This window comes from Camelus dromedarius, chromosome 19, assembly GCF_036321535.1.
Source record: "Camelus dromedarius isolate mCamDro1 chromosome 19, mCamDro1.pat, whole genome shotgun sequence".
Lineage (NCBI taxonomy): Eukaryota > Metazoa > Chordata > Mammalia > Artiodactyla > Camelidae > Camelus > Camelus dromedarius.
In genome coordinates, this window is record NC_087454.1 from 31,824,933 (window position 1) to 31,840,739 (window position 15,807).

Here is a 15,807-nt window from a genome sequence, read left to right on the forward strand (position 1 = left end):
AATTCCATCTTGCCAGTTGGTGGTGACACTTATAATGGCCCCATTGTTGGGAAGGAAGACTTAATGGGTTGGAATCACAGAGCAACAAGCCTGTCTCTCCCTAATGAAGTTGGGCCCTAGAATCATTCTTAAGGGGGTGGGGGTGGGGTTGTGGCAAATTGGCTATCTACTCGCGCCAACAACTGAGTCATATTTCTACAGAGGTGAAATTAGGGGAAAACACATACTGGGCAGCCGTGAGGGGGAGAATAAATCACAAAACGGCAGCCAGAAGCCCGAGAGGTCACAGGGGAATGTGGGCAGGAGTAATCAGTCCTGTGTGGGTTTGTCTTGGACAGGTTTTTGTGCCTTTCTGCATGGATGTAGATGAGTCCCAGATTTTTTTTTCAACACCACCTGGCAGTAGGCACATCCTTTTTTACATTCCTTTCCTTTCTGAGTCACGCCCAGATGTTGAGCAATGGGGCCAAGCACAGTGTTGAAACAATCTCATGGAATCAAAGACACTGAGTTGGAAGAACCTTTAAGGGACCTCCTGTGCTACAGATCATAGAAACCTGACGTCATGCTGCTGTGAGACGTTGACACATGGTCCCAGGGAGAGGGAGGGTGTGGGAGGGCGCTGCGTCATATACGTTGACTGGCATGTAGGGGGTGCTGTGAAAGAAGAGAGGAAAATACTGGTGTATTATCTTTAATAATCACCTTCACCTTTGGGTTTTTGTATTACAACCTTGAAGGAGAGGATATAGGAGAACTGTAAGGAGTTACCTCCCCCAGTCTCTGCCCATTCCTAGTCCATGTGGTTCCTCCTCAGTGGGACACCACTATAGCATTTATTGATCAGTCACTAATCAAGAGGTAGTTCAGATGACCTAGTAAAGCTGATCTTTCCATTCAGGTCCTAAGTTGACCTGTTTGGGGAAGCTTGTTAGACTGTGCCAGGTGGGGGAGAGAGAGCATCTCTAACCATTCTAGAGACGAGAGGCATGGCAAGTCTCTTCTCCAGCTGGGCATAGCTGGTTGGCTGTACTAAAAGTTGGAGAAAACCAGTAGAGGCCAAGATCAGAGACTACACTGCTTACTAGAATTGGGGAAGTACCCAAAGTTTGACCAGGCTGAGGAGGCAGTGGATGAAGGAGGTGGAAGCACACCATTGACCCTCCCCAAAGAAATCCTCCCCACAGAAAGTTGAAATTCTTCAACTTTCAACTTCTATTTTCAAAGCTGTGAGGTCAGGGATGGGCTGAGATTGCATTCTTTCAGCACATCCTCCATGGGCTGGAATTTTCTCGGTAATTGGGGGTTTTCCTCCTTCTACATCTGGACCCAGGAGGAGTCAGAAGTGCTCAGCACAGAGGGCGGCACCGTGGGACCGTGTTGGGGGCATTAGCGGGCAGGGACGTGAAGTTCATGATGAGTGATCCTTCCCCGTCCAGAATGGAGAGCTGGGAGCACCAGGAAGGAGCAAGAAGCAGGGCTCCAGCCATGGGGTTCAGAGCAGAATTAGAGCTCAGGGGCGCGGGTGTCTGGAAGCCCAAGGCCAGGTGGGGACCCAGGGCAGGGCAAAACCACAGGGCAAAGGCGGTATTTCAGACCTTAAACCAGAACATAAAATCTTAGACTGAGGGGGTCTGGGGAGGCAGGCCAGTTTCCAAGGGGCAGAAAGGGGGCGGGAGGTCAGAATTGGACTTGTGCAGTATTGGGGCCCCATGTATCCCAGTGGAAACTCCACATATCTCAGTGACCTCAGACTTGGACTCTTCTTAGAAACAAGGTCGGGACAGGTGTGCCCGGGACCTCTGGAAGGAGAAGAGAGGTGTGGAAACGGGGCAGTTTTCTCCTAATTGGGAGATGCCATCCTGGGAAGCAGGGGAGGGAGGGGAAGTGCATTCTTAATACGAGGCCACAGCTGCACAGCGCCCTCTGCTGTTCATATGAAGGGCAGGCCTTTAATATGACCCCACAGCGCCTGATGTACCCAGTGTGTGAAATCAGCCTCTCCAGGACAGCGCCTCTGTTCTCAGAAATCTCTTCCATATTTTTGTTTATGACTAAAATTCACTTAAAAGAATTCTTCATTCCACATAGAACAAATACCCCGAGAGAAGCAACACCGTTTTCTTCGTAAAGATGCAAATTCAGAGCCTCTGAGTCATTCCAGAGACCAAGCTTAGATGGAGGAGGGAGAGGGGGCCCCCAGGGCAGGGAGTTTAGACTTGAGGGAGCATCATGGAGAAGGCAAACGGCACAGAAAAATAAATCTGGGAGAGTAGCCTTCCTACTGTGTGACCTTAAAGAAGGTACTCAATGCTTCTGTTCCTCCATTTCCTCATCTGTATAATGGGGCTAGTAAGAGTTCAGGATTCACTGAGCCAATGCATTAAAAACTCATAGACTAGGGCTTGGTTGAAATTAAGTTGCCAGAACCTGCCAGCTGTTGTTCTTACTGTTCACCATGCTTTGACCTTTTTGCCCAGGCTGCCCACCCCTCACGGACGCCCTGTGTCCTGGACTGAGAGCTGTTCTCCTGGAGAAGGAGGCTGGAAGGCAGGCTGGAATGTGGAGGGACAGTCACGCTTCTTCTCTTCTTGCCAGGAGCAACTCCAAAGCTCTCAGTGTGGAAAAGTTTGCTGAGGAAAGACTGAGGAGAACATCTGGCGACTGAGCTTTCAAAAGGTGGATCTGCTGACCGTTTGATCCACCCATGATCTGCAAGAGCCTTGGTCAACGTTGGCAACATTAAGGCCCAACCCGCAAGTCACCTGACGTCCTCCACAAGCCAGCGAATGTTGGATCCTTGTAGGCGTTGGTTCATTTTACCCCCAAGGCCGGCTCTGTGATTCCATGGACTCAGCCACTCATCTCTCTGCGTGGATCTTGGGTGCTTTGGGGGACCAGGGCTGGATCCATGTTCAGGGATAGGTTGGGGGTAGGAACAGGAGGAAGGGTGGCAGGGGACATGCTGAAGCTACTTTGGAGATGGTTAAGTCATGGTAGGTTTCCTAAGGGTAGGGAACAGAAGGAAAACACTAGGACTTTTCCATGTGTTTGCTTTTTCACTCTATTTTAGACATTGCATAAAATAATTTAGCTCCTGGGACCTTACTTTCCTCACTTGTGAAACAGAAAAAATATTCTTGTAGGTATTATTATTTGTATGTGTGTGTGTGTGTGTGTGTGTGTGTGTGTGTGTGTGTGTAGGAGACTGTTTAAACCATTCTATATGTAAAAAAGATGCTGATTGTTATTTTAGAAATAAAGTGAAAATATTTTCTTTCCTGACTCCAGCATCCAGGAGAAAACCTTGGGCAAAAATACCTCAGTCCTGAGCAACTCAGCTTGAAGATAAAGTTTCTCCCAGGAGGTATGCCCTCTTGGGGATTCTCATCTTTGGACACAGCTCACTGACTCAGTGGTTGTCCCCCACTGAGAAACCCATCTGCACCTGCATTTTGTGCTCAGGTGGTATTTTATCATCATTTCCCACCTTCCCACACGCCACTCATTCCTTTAAGAGGTGCAGCTAAAAGTCTGCATTTCTACCAAAGGGATGGCTTTTACTTGGTGTTTGGTTTCCCAGCCCAACTCAAGAGGTAACAATCTGCCGAGGGAGTGGGGAATAGGTTTCCAAAGAGCTACAGGATCTTTGGGACACAGTCAAGAAGTGGCATCACTAAAAGAGGCAACCAGAGAATGGAGCTCATATCCCAACCCCATTCATACGGCTCCGTGGGTTAGTAGTGAGACCAGTGCCCTGTGCTGAGGTCCACTTTGCAGAGCCAGAACCCTGAGTGCCCCTTGGAGGCTGTCCCATGTCCTGGCGGGAGCCCTGCTCCATGGGTCAGTCCCTTGGAATCGACTGTCACTGCCGTCACTGCCTTCGTGTATTTTGCCTGCTGCCCACTGAGGGGCACCGAAGCTCCTTAGACAGTGCTCGCTTGGGTCCCATGTCAGTCTCCAGGCGCCCAGCCCTTCTGGACTCTGGGGGTCAGGGAGTTACTCACTCCCTGTGGGGCTCGTCCAGCTTCGCTTCCCCATGAGCCTCTTCTGCTGGGGTCTCAGAATACGTCAAGGAAGAGCAGCTCCTTCCGTCCAATTTCAGCCTTACCATCCTGCATCCTCTCACTGCTCTCCAGGCCAGCCACTAGAAGGGCCTCCGGAGAGAAGTCCTTAAAAATAACAAGCTCCCCCATTAGGGTATTTTTAAACAACCACCACCCCAATATTTTATTTATTATTTTGTTGTCACCGATGTGTACAGCAGGAGTCTCCAATACGTAACAGACCTACTTGGACTCTGGTGTTTTTCCCTAGCCGAGTCCACTTGATCTTAAACAAGAGCCAGTCTGGTCTTAGGATATTACTAAATTAGCCCATTTTATCTTCACAAGAACTGTAAGAGGGAGCCATTATTATCTCCATTTTACAGATGGAGATAATGTGACCTGGGTCACACAGACAGGAAGGGGCAGAGTGAGGTTTAGAACCCCGGTCAGCCTGACTTTTCTGTATTAATCCTCCCCTTGTGCTATGAGAGTCTAAGTATAATTTGTCAATTTACACAAAACAGCCTGTTGCATTTTGGTTAGAATTACATTGACTCTACAGGGAATTCATAACTTTGCAAGATTATGCCTCCTAATTCGTTAATATAGTTTGTCCTCCCATGATAGTTTTTTGGCCCATGGGTCTTCTTTAATTTCTCTGTGTGTTTTGGAATTTTCTGTGTAGGTATCTTGCACTATTTTCATTAGATTTATTCTTAGGAGTTTTGTGTTTTTTGATATTTTTGATATCATTGAAAATTTTTCTGATTGTTTTTTGCTTTTAGGTAGATATTTAAAAAAATGATCCTCGTATATTTTTCCTACATCCAGCAACCTCGTGAGATGTATTTCTATACTCTGATAGCTTATCTGTAGACTTTTTTAATGCATAAAATCTAGTTATATGCATATAAAGACAGTCACCCTTTTTTCTAATACTTACATCTTTTCTTTTTCTTGCCCTATTCTTCTGACATCATTTCATTATCTGAATAAATGAAGGATAATGAGGTTGTCATAAGATACACTTTCTCTTGTGAAATTCACAAGTTTCTGTTGTCTTTACCATATTATACCTTGAGGCCTGTTCAGCTCTGGCCCTTACATAGTGCACACTCTGATGTCAGCCAGAGCTAGGAGTGGGTGGTACCCAGAGTTGCTAAGCACTGGATCTGTGCAGCTCAATGACAGCATCGCTCTCTGACTCATTTATTAGTAAGGGTTTCGTTCTATTATTCTCCATAGCTCACAGGAGACTTAGCACTGCTGTGTGTTTATTTGGTTTTATTTCTTCATGCACAGACAGCACCTCCGAAAAGAGAGAAAGTGAGAGATTGAGTATAATTGCTAAGAAGCTCTCCCAAGTCTTGCTGTTTTCCAGCCAACGTCGCCATAACGGCTTCTGAATGTCTTTCGTGTCCTCTCTGCACTGCTGTGAGGCCTACGAAGTCTGTAAGGACTAGAGAGTGAAGTCATGATTAACTGTGCGTAATCTCAGTGCTCATTCCCAGGCTGGAGGGGCCAGTGTTGCAGGCTGGGGGAGGGTATGAGGTGCTCACAAAGTAGCATCCAGCCCCCAATCCAGAGCCCCAGCCTCATCGATCTTAGTAAATACTGTGAGCTTGTCTTTGGCTGGGCATCGATGCTGATACCTCTGCCCCAGTGACGATCCTGATTTTTCACCTTTTAGTTTTTTCTTCTTATACTTAGTGTAGTATTAGTGAGGCAATTGTGGAAATATAGAGGGCTAAGCCTCATGTAGAGCTGTACACTTCAGATTTTTAGGTTTATGGGCATTCGACAGGGACTCTCCAAAGTAACTTCTTGCCTTCATGGCTGATATTTATGGATCAGCAGAAATAGGGGGGAAAATGGACATAAATGTCAACCATTCCTTCCACGAGGAAGCAGTTACAGGCCACAAAAAAAAAAAAAAATTGGAGCTAGTTATAAGCTGAGGATCAAAACTGAGGTTTTTTTAGTTAATACAAAACTTTCTCCAGTATGTCATCCTCACCTAGCATGCCGATGTGATTGTGCAGTTCTGAAGAAACAACTGAGATGTGGAACTTGATAGTTCTTCCTATTTATCTGTCTATTATATATCTACGTCCAGGAAACAGATAGTTTCAAGCCTTGTACTCAAGTATGTGAGACAGAAGATTTTAAACAAAAATATATAATACAATACATAATATATTTATATGAATAATATACTATATATAATAATAATTTATAATAACTACACATGTATTTTATATCTATCGATCGATCTATCTATCTATCATCTATCTATCATCTATCTATCTATCTCAGGTCTCTTAAAGGTAACTTTCCTGCTAGGTCAGTTTTAATCAGTTCAGTCACCTCATCTCTCTTATCTTCCTGAGAGAGCATTTATGTTCTAGAAACTTCCATAAGCTTCACGCATCAATGGAAAAAATACCTCAGCATATGCTCTGTCATGTATTGGCATCTATTGTGAACTGTCTGGTCCTCGGGCACAGTCACCCCTCTGTGCTGGCATCTGCCAAGATTTCTGTGAGTATGTCTGGTCCTTGGCCATATGGCTTGTCCCACTTCCTTTCTCCTCTTCTGTTTCTCTAACTTCCATGCCCTTTTCTCTCCAGTGGGTGGAGGGATTCAGCTGTTATCCCATGACCCTCTGACGTCATGGGAAACATGGCAAGGTGGCCTTGTCCCCGTCTTCCAACAGTCTCAGAGCCATTTCCACTCCACACTCTCTGCTGGGGTGTAGAGCATGGAGAGTGGAAGTCTTGCACTTCCCAAAATTGCAGGCAAATTTTCTCTATTCTTGGACTTTCAGACGTACCATCTGCTTTCTCCCTAACTCTCTGCCAACCTAGGGCCTAACCTCAGGGCCTGGACCATCTCAGACCCCTTCAGCAATCACAGATGACTGCCCTGATCGGTCATCTCCTCCCTCTCCCATGGCCGGGAGAACCCTAATCTGTTCTGTGGATGGAAAAATGCATTTTGAAATTGGAAAGAAATTCTTCGAATACAATTTTAAATGCAAGATTTTAAATATTATATCTTTCCATTTTATCCATAGTCTAAGTTTTTCAAAACTAAAAAGCTTGGAATTTGATGATTGATTCCATGGTAGTGAGTTTAGCTTGAACCTGATATCCATTTTGTGTCTATAAACCCACGTGGGATGAAGGAAAAGGTCATCAAGTTAAAAGGGGTTTGTATGTGTAGAAAACATGAATGCCCCACATTTGTCTGAATATCCATCCATCCAACCATCCATCCCTTCATCCATTCATCCATTTATGCTAATACTCCAGAAAAAAATGATGAGGGTGATTTCTGACTTGGACATAATAGGGCAAAATATTAACAATCAAGACATGTTAGAAGTTCCAGAACATACGGTAGTTGTGGTAGGCAGAATAGTGGCCCCAAAGATACACCTGCCCTGTTCCCTGAAACCTGAGATTATGTTGGATTACCCGGCAAGGGGGAATTAAGGTTGCAGATAGAAGTAAATTTGTTAATCAGCTGAGATGAAATGGAAAGGTTATTCTGGATTATCCCCGTGGGCCAATTTAACCGCAGTTGTTTCTATAATTAAGTGGAAAGGGGAGGTCAGAATCAGATATGATGTTACCCTTCTGGCTTTGAAGACAGTGGGAGGGGCTGCAGGCCGAGAAGTACATGCAACTTCTAAAAGCCGGAAAGACAAGGAGACAAGATTCTGCCTTAAAGTCTCCAGAAATAAGGCAGCCCAGCAGATGCCATGATTTTAACGCAGTGAGACCCATTTTGGACTTCTGTCCTGCAGAACTGTAAGATAATCCATTGTATTGTTTAAAGCCAATACATTTGTAGTCATTTGTTACAGCAGTGATAGGAAACTATTAATAGGATCGCTGTAACTACAACAGTCATAAATAATTCACAAGCAAATTACTTGAAGACTTGGCAAACCAACAGTGCGAACTATTGATTTTAATAAATTGAGCATTTGTGCGCCATCTGGTGGCTGAAGTCTTGCAGTGCATGGCTTGACATCAACGGATACTCATTCCCCAAAAAGACTTGAAGTGCGACCTTCCAGGCATGGCACCGAGCTAATCGTTTGTGATCAAATAATTAAACAAAGGTTGAAGTGACTCATATGGATTAACAAATAATGGAAAAAGTGGAAAAAGAAGCTCAACTTATAAACATTCAGCGTTTTATTACAAGGACCCATGACAGTGAGATCTGCCTGGGAAGCGTTAGCCAGTGATGGTGGTGCAGGTGGCTTGGGGAACTTCCACTGCATTCAGACCTCACTCCAGGCTGGATACTGTGACATTTGAACAGGCATCTCCGTCTTGCCTACTCAGATGGTCCCAAGAGCTGCCTCCTTCCTGCCATTTCTGTAAGACTCCACTACAAATGCACAGCTTTAACCCTTTCATCCTCTCACCTGATTTGCTGCTGGTCACTGAAGGAGTCCAACTCTCCGGTCAGCCATGGGTCACTTCCCGCCGGACTAAAGATGCAGGCACAGCCTGCCCAGACCTTACAATCATAATCATTACTATTATCTATAACTTCAAAACACCTCCAAGTCCAGAGGCTGAACTTAATCTCATCACCTATTTAAAGGAAACTCGGCAGCACCGGAGCTAACTTAATTCTCTTAGGCCTTTCCCAAGCTGACAACATTCCTTGGGGGAAACTCTCCAGGAACATAGCAGGTGAGGTGAAGGGCGTGTGCATAAAATATGACGGCACCGGCCGGAGGCCTGGTTCCACCATTCGCCTGCCCTGTGATGTTGGGCACCTCTATGAGTCCAAGAGCTGCCGAGTCAGTCCTTCGGTTCTTGTCCCCTTTCAGTCTAATTATCAACAAAGTAACCAGAGTGATGTGAAACTCATCAGTGTTTTGCTTTAGATTTTTGAAGTTTTGCTTAAAGAAATCCTTTTGTACCCCCAGCGCACAACCCCCTAGGTTCCCCTACATTCCAGCATTTATTCCATCTATAGGAATGGTTCTCACCTGGGAGGTGACTGCTTCCTGAGGGACATTTGCAATGACTTAGAGACAATATTTACTGTCCCTTCTGGCGGGATTGTGTTGCTACTCACATCTTGTGGTCAGAGGCACCGGACGGCCCGCAGAACAAAGACTAATCTGGCCCCAAATGTTAAAAGTACCAAGGCTGAGAAATCCTGACCTAGAATCCCCTTTTTGGACACCAAGAGGTTAGGCAGGCATCTAGTTTTGTTAATTTTTACCCATGGCAATCTAATTTCTCTGATACTTTTTCTTCAGATGTCCATGTACCCTCTACTGAATACAATTAATAATTGTAGCTAACATTTATTCAGCGCTTAATACATACCAGGGTCTCGTAAGTGCTGGTGTAAATATGAATGTCTTCCTACAGATCCTCTAAATCACACAGAGCAACAAGGACACCAACTGAAATCAGCCGCAGCTCACGTTTGTAGTTAGAGGCAGTGCTGCAAACTTCAGTTTCCTATCAGCAAGGGACAGTCACTCAAGTCATAGCTGTCCCCAGAGCCTGTTATCAGCATGAACAGTCACGAGGATTTGCACAGAACAGAGGAGGAGAGGGCAGTGGGCTCCTAGTAGCGGAAAAGCACAGGTCACGTCAACCAGGACTTAACCCCAAAAGGAAGGGGACCAGCCTGAAGCCCTGGGAAGATGAGAACTTGTCCCTGGGGCGTCGGGCAAGGCAAAGGCCCCTACGGTGTGCAGGAGCGGGGGCGGTGGTCTTGGGAAGGCCCTGGTTCTGGGCAGACCGAGAACTGTTTAGGGACTAGAGTCTCCTGGAGACCTGGAGGGGAAGCAAAAACGGAATCAGTCGAACAGAAGTCCCTACCGCAACAAGGAGCATACCAATCAGAAGACGATTAAAAGAAGATTTATTGTAAAAACTGCACTTTTCTGAAGCAGTTAGAAGGGAGCTCTGTTTAAAGCTAACTTCCCTTACGTGGGAAGAGTTTTTTAAAAATTGAGGAGAAAACATCTTTAAAAACATGGGACACAGATACACAAAATATTTTACAGATTAAAAAGCCTTCTAGGCCTTAAACATAGGCAAAATAGGCCTGCTGTCACTCCTAATGAGGGAAATGCAAATTAAAAGTACTCTAGGAAACCATTTCCCAACTAGCAGATTGGCAAAAACACTGATGTTTGACAGCCCTGCTTCTGGTGAGGCTTTGAAGAAATAGGTCCTCTCAGTCATTGCTGGTTGGATTGAAAAATAGAATGACCTGGGTCATCTGTATTTTATATTCCCATATTCAGTCGATAATTACCAATCGCTAAACAGTGATAGATCAAGGATTGAAATTTATTGATTTCAAAGCCGCTATGGCACCCTCTGTCTCTTCAGTGGCTTTCTGTTTGTTTGTTTGTTTGCATCTAGGTCTGGCCCTGGGCCACCGTCATCTCTTGTCACCAGTCATACTGCTGAATCATCGCCAAATACAGGGACTCAGATGAGTGGGTCGTCTGGAAAGGTCTGTCCTATTTTAGGAGCAAATTAAACGCTGCCTCAGTCGGGGGTGGCTAACTCTTCCCCTTCGGAGACAGGGATTATAAATAGGCGTCCGCCCGGCCTCTTTCACAGGTCGGGCTGGTCCGCGGTGGCCGTGGGGACGCGGGGAGAGAAGCCGATGAAGACGGGAGATGTGTGGAAACGGGATCGATAGCTTTCAGTAACTGAGGAAGGTCACCAGACGGCAAGGATGTCTCTGACTGGGCCCGGGCAGCTCAGTGCCAGGCCTGCCGAGCCCCTGGCGGGCCACCGAGGAGGTCCAGCCGGGGCCACTGCTGAGTCATTTTCTCGCTGCTGTCACACCTCCGGGCTCTGTGTTCCATTTTAGAAACAGCATAACTTGCCCAGCCAGCAGCCGCCTAATTTAAACCCTGGATCTTACCTGTGTGAAACCAAGTGACTCAGAAAGTGCAAATAAAATATTCATTTTCTTTTCCTCATGGCGTCTCTTCTCAGAACTGAGGCCACGTGTACAGAAGAAATACAAGTGCTAGAGGATTGAATTTGGGTGGCACAGGGAGGAAGGAAAGTCTCACAGGATGAAAAAAAAAAAATCAGAATCTACCTCTTGTCCCTGACAAGAAGATACAGGGAAGGCTGTTCTAAAATTTATGAACAAATTTTAATTATATTAAAAACAGAGCAATGAGTCTTTAAAAGGAGACTGGTTGCCTTTTTAATATAATTAAAAAGTTGTGGTTGCCAAGGGGGTGGGGGGTGGGAAGGGACAGACTGGGATTTCAAAATGTAGAATAGACAAACAAGATTATACTGTATAGCACAGGGAAATATATGCAAGATCTTATGGTAGCTCACAGCGAAAAAAATGTGACAATTAATATATGTTTGTTCATGTAACTGAAAAATTGTGCTCTACACTGGAATTTGGCACAACATTGTAAAATGACTGTAACTCAATAAAAAATGTTAAGAAAATTAAACTGTTGATAATAAACAAAAATAGAAGGGGTGTGTGTGTCTACATAGATCTACGTGCATGCATGTATATTTTGCGTCTTTTATGTTTATTTAATAATCACAGCCTGGATTCTAAAAAGAAGACTTCAGAACTCACAAAAGCACGGCACACAGGCTGTAAAGTGAGGACCAAGAAGCACCAAGCAGTTAGACAATTCGAAAGGTGTCACTTATCCCAGCATCCAGCAAATACTGATATTTACAACAAAAGCCTTGGATCGCCTAGAATATAGCAGCTAACGCCTCTTATTTTTGTCTAGTACTTTCCAGTTCAGAAGATGCTTTTATATATATTATATATATATATAAAATCTCATTTGCCCCTTGCAAAATACCTCATGTGTAGCCAGAGTATAAAATTTTATTTCCAGTTTATAGGTGAGGATCAGACATGCAAAGGGCTCAAGTGTGTGACTAATGTCAAATTACCCTACAAATCGTGTGTATTGACTCCTAACCTAATGATGGGTAGAAATACAGAATACATGACCCAAAACTTCCCACCAGAAATATTAAGATCTCTGAAATAAGGAGGCTATAAAGGGAATGGCTTCAATTATTCAGAAAAGGTACATAGTGTGGATGTCAGAAGTCCTAAAATCAAGGTGTTAGCAGGGCTGCATTCCTCCTGGAGGCTCCGGAAGAGAGGTGTTTCCTTCCCTTTTCTAGCGTCTAGGCGCTGCCTGCTTTCCTTAGCTGGTGGTCCTTTTCTGCATCTGCAAAGCCGGCTGTGAAGCATCTTCACATCTTTCCCTCTTTGATCTCTGCTTTATCAGTGTATCTCCACTCTCTCTGATCCTCCTGCCTTCTTCTTTTAAGCTTTGTGATAACCCTGGTTCTTCCTGGATAACCCCGGATACTCTTTCCAGCTCAAGATCCTTAACTTAATGACATTTGCAAAATGTCTGTGGCCATGTTAGGTAACACAGGCACAGATCTGGGGGATGAGGACATGGGCATGTTAGGGGAGCCGTTACTCAGTCTTACCACGAAAGATGAAACGTAATTTGATTGTCTGTTCTAACATGTAGTTTGCAGAACTGCTGATTAGTGAACTCATCTTCATGTCCTGATAGTTCAGAAAAGTTTTCATCAGGAGTTTTGCATGATTGAGGAAAGAAAGCATAAGGGAATGTGTTTATTAAGAAGTCCCTACTGAGGAAACTTGGATTCAGTGAAGTCATGAAACATTTCTAAACTCAAACGGCCAGAAGGTGAAAGATGGGTGTTACCCTTTCTTGTTGTTGTTTATTTGTTTTTTGGTTATGGTATCCTCAGTTTGCAAACTAATGACGTGTGGATCAAATGGTCACATTGCACACCTTCAACTTACACATGGTGTGTATCAATTATATCTTAGTAAAGGTGAAAAAAACCCCTAATGATATCAATATCAAAATGTATAGCAAGTTCCTGGCTTGAAAAAGCTAGTTGCTTTTGAGGAATCTCCATACTGTTTTCCACAGTGGCTGCACCAAATGCATTCCCACCAACAGTGTAGGAGGGCTCCCTTTTCTCCACAGCCTCTCCAGCATTTGTCATTTGTGGACTTTTGAATGATGGCCATTCTGACTGGTGTGAGGTGATACCTCATTGTAGTTTTGATTTGCATTTCTCTGATAATTAGTGATATTGAGCATTTTTTCATGTGCCTATTGATCATTTGTATGTCTTCCTTGGAGAATTGTTTATTTAGGTCTTCTGCCCATTTTTGGATTGGGTTGTTTATTTTTTTCTTATTAAGTCATAAACAGAGAAAAGCAGATTTCAGTGGACTTCATGTGTCAGGAATAAGACAGTGTTTTATAAATACTTTCCATGGCATTACCTACTTCTGGGAAGGTGTAAGTCCATGGAAGTGTGCAAACTATGGGGCATCCCTTTTGGAAAGCCTTACGGAGGTCTTACAAGGACAATCAATCATTACTATTTCTTAAAAATATCTTTTTTCTTCAAAGTATTAAAGGTAAAAATTAATAATTGGCCGTGACTTTAGTAATTATGTTTCAGAGGAAAAACATGAAAAATTATCATTCGCATTTTGGACAAGAGGAAATCATTGCTTTGTATCTTATGGGTCTCTGATTTGGTACAGTTATGCTTTTGTTTTGCATCAAGCTGTTCTTGCTAATATTAATTCATACCAATTATATTAATTTTGGTATTTTACATGGTGTGAACACTTTGGAGAAAATCAAGCCAGTGTCCAGTACACATGCCTGGAGCACCAAGGGGCAGCATGTGGCCTCCTCCCACATGTGACCTGGTTTTAGCCAGGTTACTAACTATGAAGATTTAAGAGCAGGGTTTGTGCCTTCGATGAACGACTGTAGGTGAGAGCATCTTGTCAATTTACTTGATGCAGCTATCAATACTTTTTTGGCTTTCTTCAGGGAGCAGTCCATTTTGATTTGTTTGCTTCACAGTAAGTTTAATGAAATCCAAGAAGGCAGGGATGAGAGTATTGACCCCAAGATAAAGTGGACCCGGGTATCTGCTGATTCAGAATGCAGGATGACCGCTCTAACTGCAGACTCACGAATGCCTTTGAAGAGAGGTTACAAAGTTGGCTTCCGAATCCTCGTCACTTGTGAGGCCATAAACAAAGGCATGGCACATCGCAAAAAGATGTCCTTGCTTCCATCCTCTGCCTGAAATTACTGAGGTCTTGGCTGCAGAACAGATAGTAATTAGTACAACTGCATACACGTCACTAGCAGGGAGATGTTCAGAATTGCCCTTTAGATTTGTTTTTATCATGCCAGGCTGCACTGATCATGCCATCTTACAAATAGAAACACTATTATTATTTATTACTTTGTTTCACTTAATCTTTTTTTATTGAAGTATTGTCAGCTTACAATGTTGTGTCAACTTCTGGTGTCCAGCACAATGCTTCAGTCATACATGAATATACACATATATTTGTTTTCATATTCTTTTTCACCATAAGCTACTACAAGATGTCGAATATAGTTCCCTGTGCTATATAGTGCACACTTGTTCTTGATAACATCGTGCAAGTCAGAAATATCTAAAAAGTATTCAGATATTCAGATGACATTCATACATTCTTTCCTGGAATGCCAATTTCCAATAATTTCCAAGAATGATCTTCTGATTCAAAGTCACCAGCAGTGAGTTCTTGCCTCCACTTTGATTTTTTTTTTTTTTCTTGTTATTTCACTGGTAATCTGGTTCAGTTTATCTTGTGATGTGTTGTAAGCATCTTTATTCCACTTTTGGCTAACTCTAATACATGAGATTTCCAGTTCACCAGTCTACCTGTGATGACTGTCTGTTCAGTGAGCTCCAGCCTGACTTTCACTTCCTCGCCTAAGGCTCAGACCCCCAGGACAGTGGAGAGTGAATAAGGGATGTACAGGGCCCGTAGAGCACAGTGCCGGCACCTTCCCGCGATCAGAGGCCAGGGACCAGGCCGTGCGCTTTGTGACTTTCCACTAGGCCTCCTACGTTTGTGAATAAAAAAATGAATGAGCGAATTCAAGAGGAGGCGTTAGCCATCATGGTGGAAGTCACCATATTCATTAACTTGTAATATAAGATACAGGTGAAGGAGAGAGAAATTGAAGAGTGATTTATTGAGAAGCGGCAGGAATGGGCTGTGTTACAGGGTCCTGACGAGAAAGTAGGCACATTGAAGGTTTATTTATCCTATTCATTTTGAATTTCTTCTTCATCAATGACCATGCTATTTCACAAAGGATCTGAGGTAGTTTAAAGGAAGAAGACAACAAAATAAAAATATAAATTAAAAAATAAGGCGAGGAAAAATATTGATAAAATGGCAAGGCCAGAGGGAGGGAGAGTGAGAAAATAGAGCAATCTGATCTTCACCATCCTGAAGTTACAGGGAGGAAGGAAAATCTGGTTCTTGCTAAAGACTCTACCCAAGCGTTAATGGGAGCCTGGTGACCACGGGAAGTTTACTGTAATTCACTTTACTCTCCCTAGTAAGCCAATTTAATCCTTGTTCTTTAAATAAATATAGCTTTTTGATGGCACCTTGCTTATTAGCCTTTTTACTTATAATATTGAACTTTCTGATTACTGCAAATGATTTTTTTTTAGCTTCCAATTATAAGTTTCGGCTTCTAGGGACTTTGTAGAGCACAGTTTTTCTAAATCAGCCAACTGGTGGACAACATTCACACATTCTTGGTCTTTGCGAAACAAGTACTGAACGTGCAAATATAAAGGCAAGT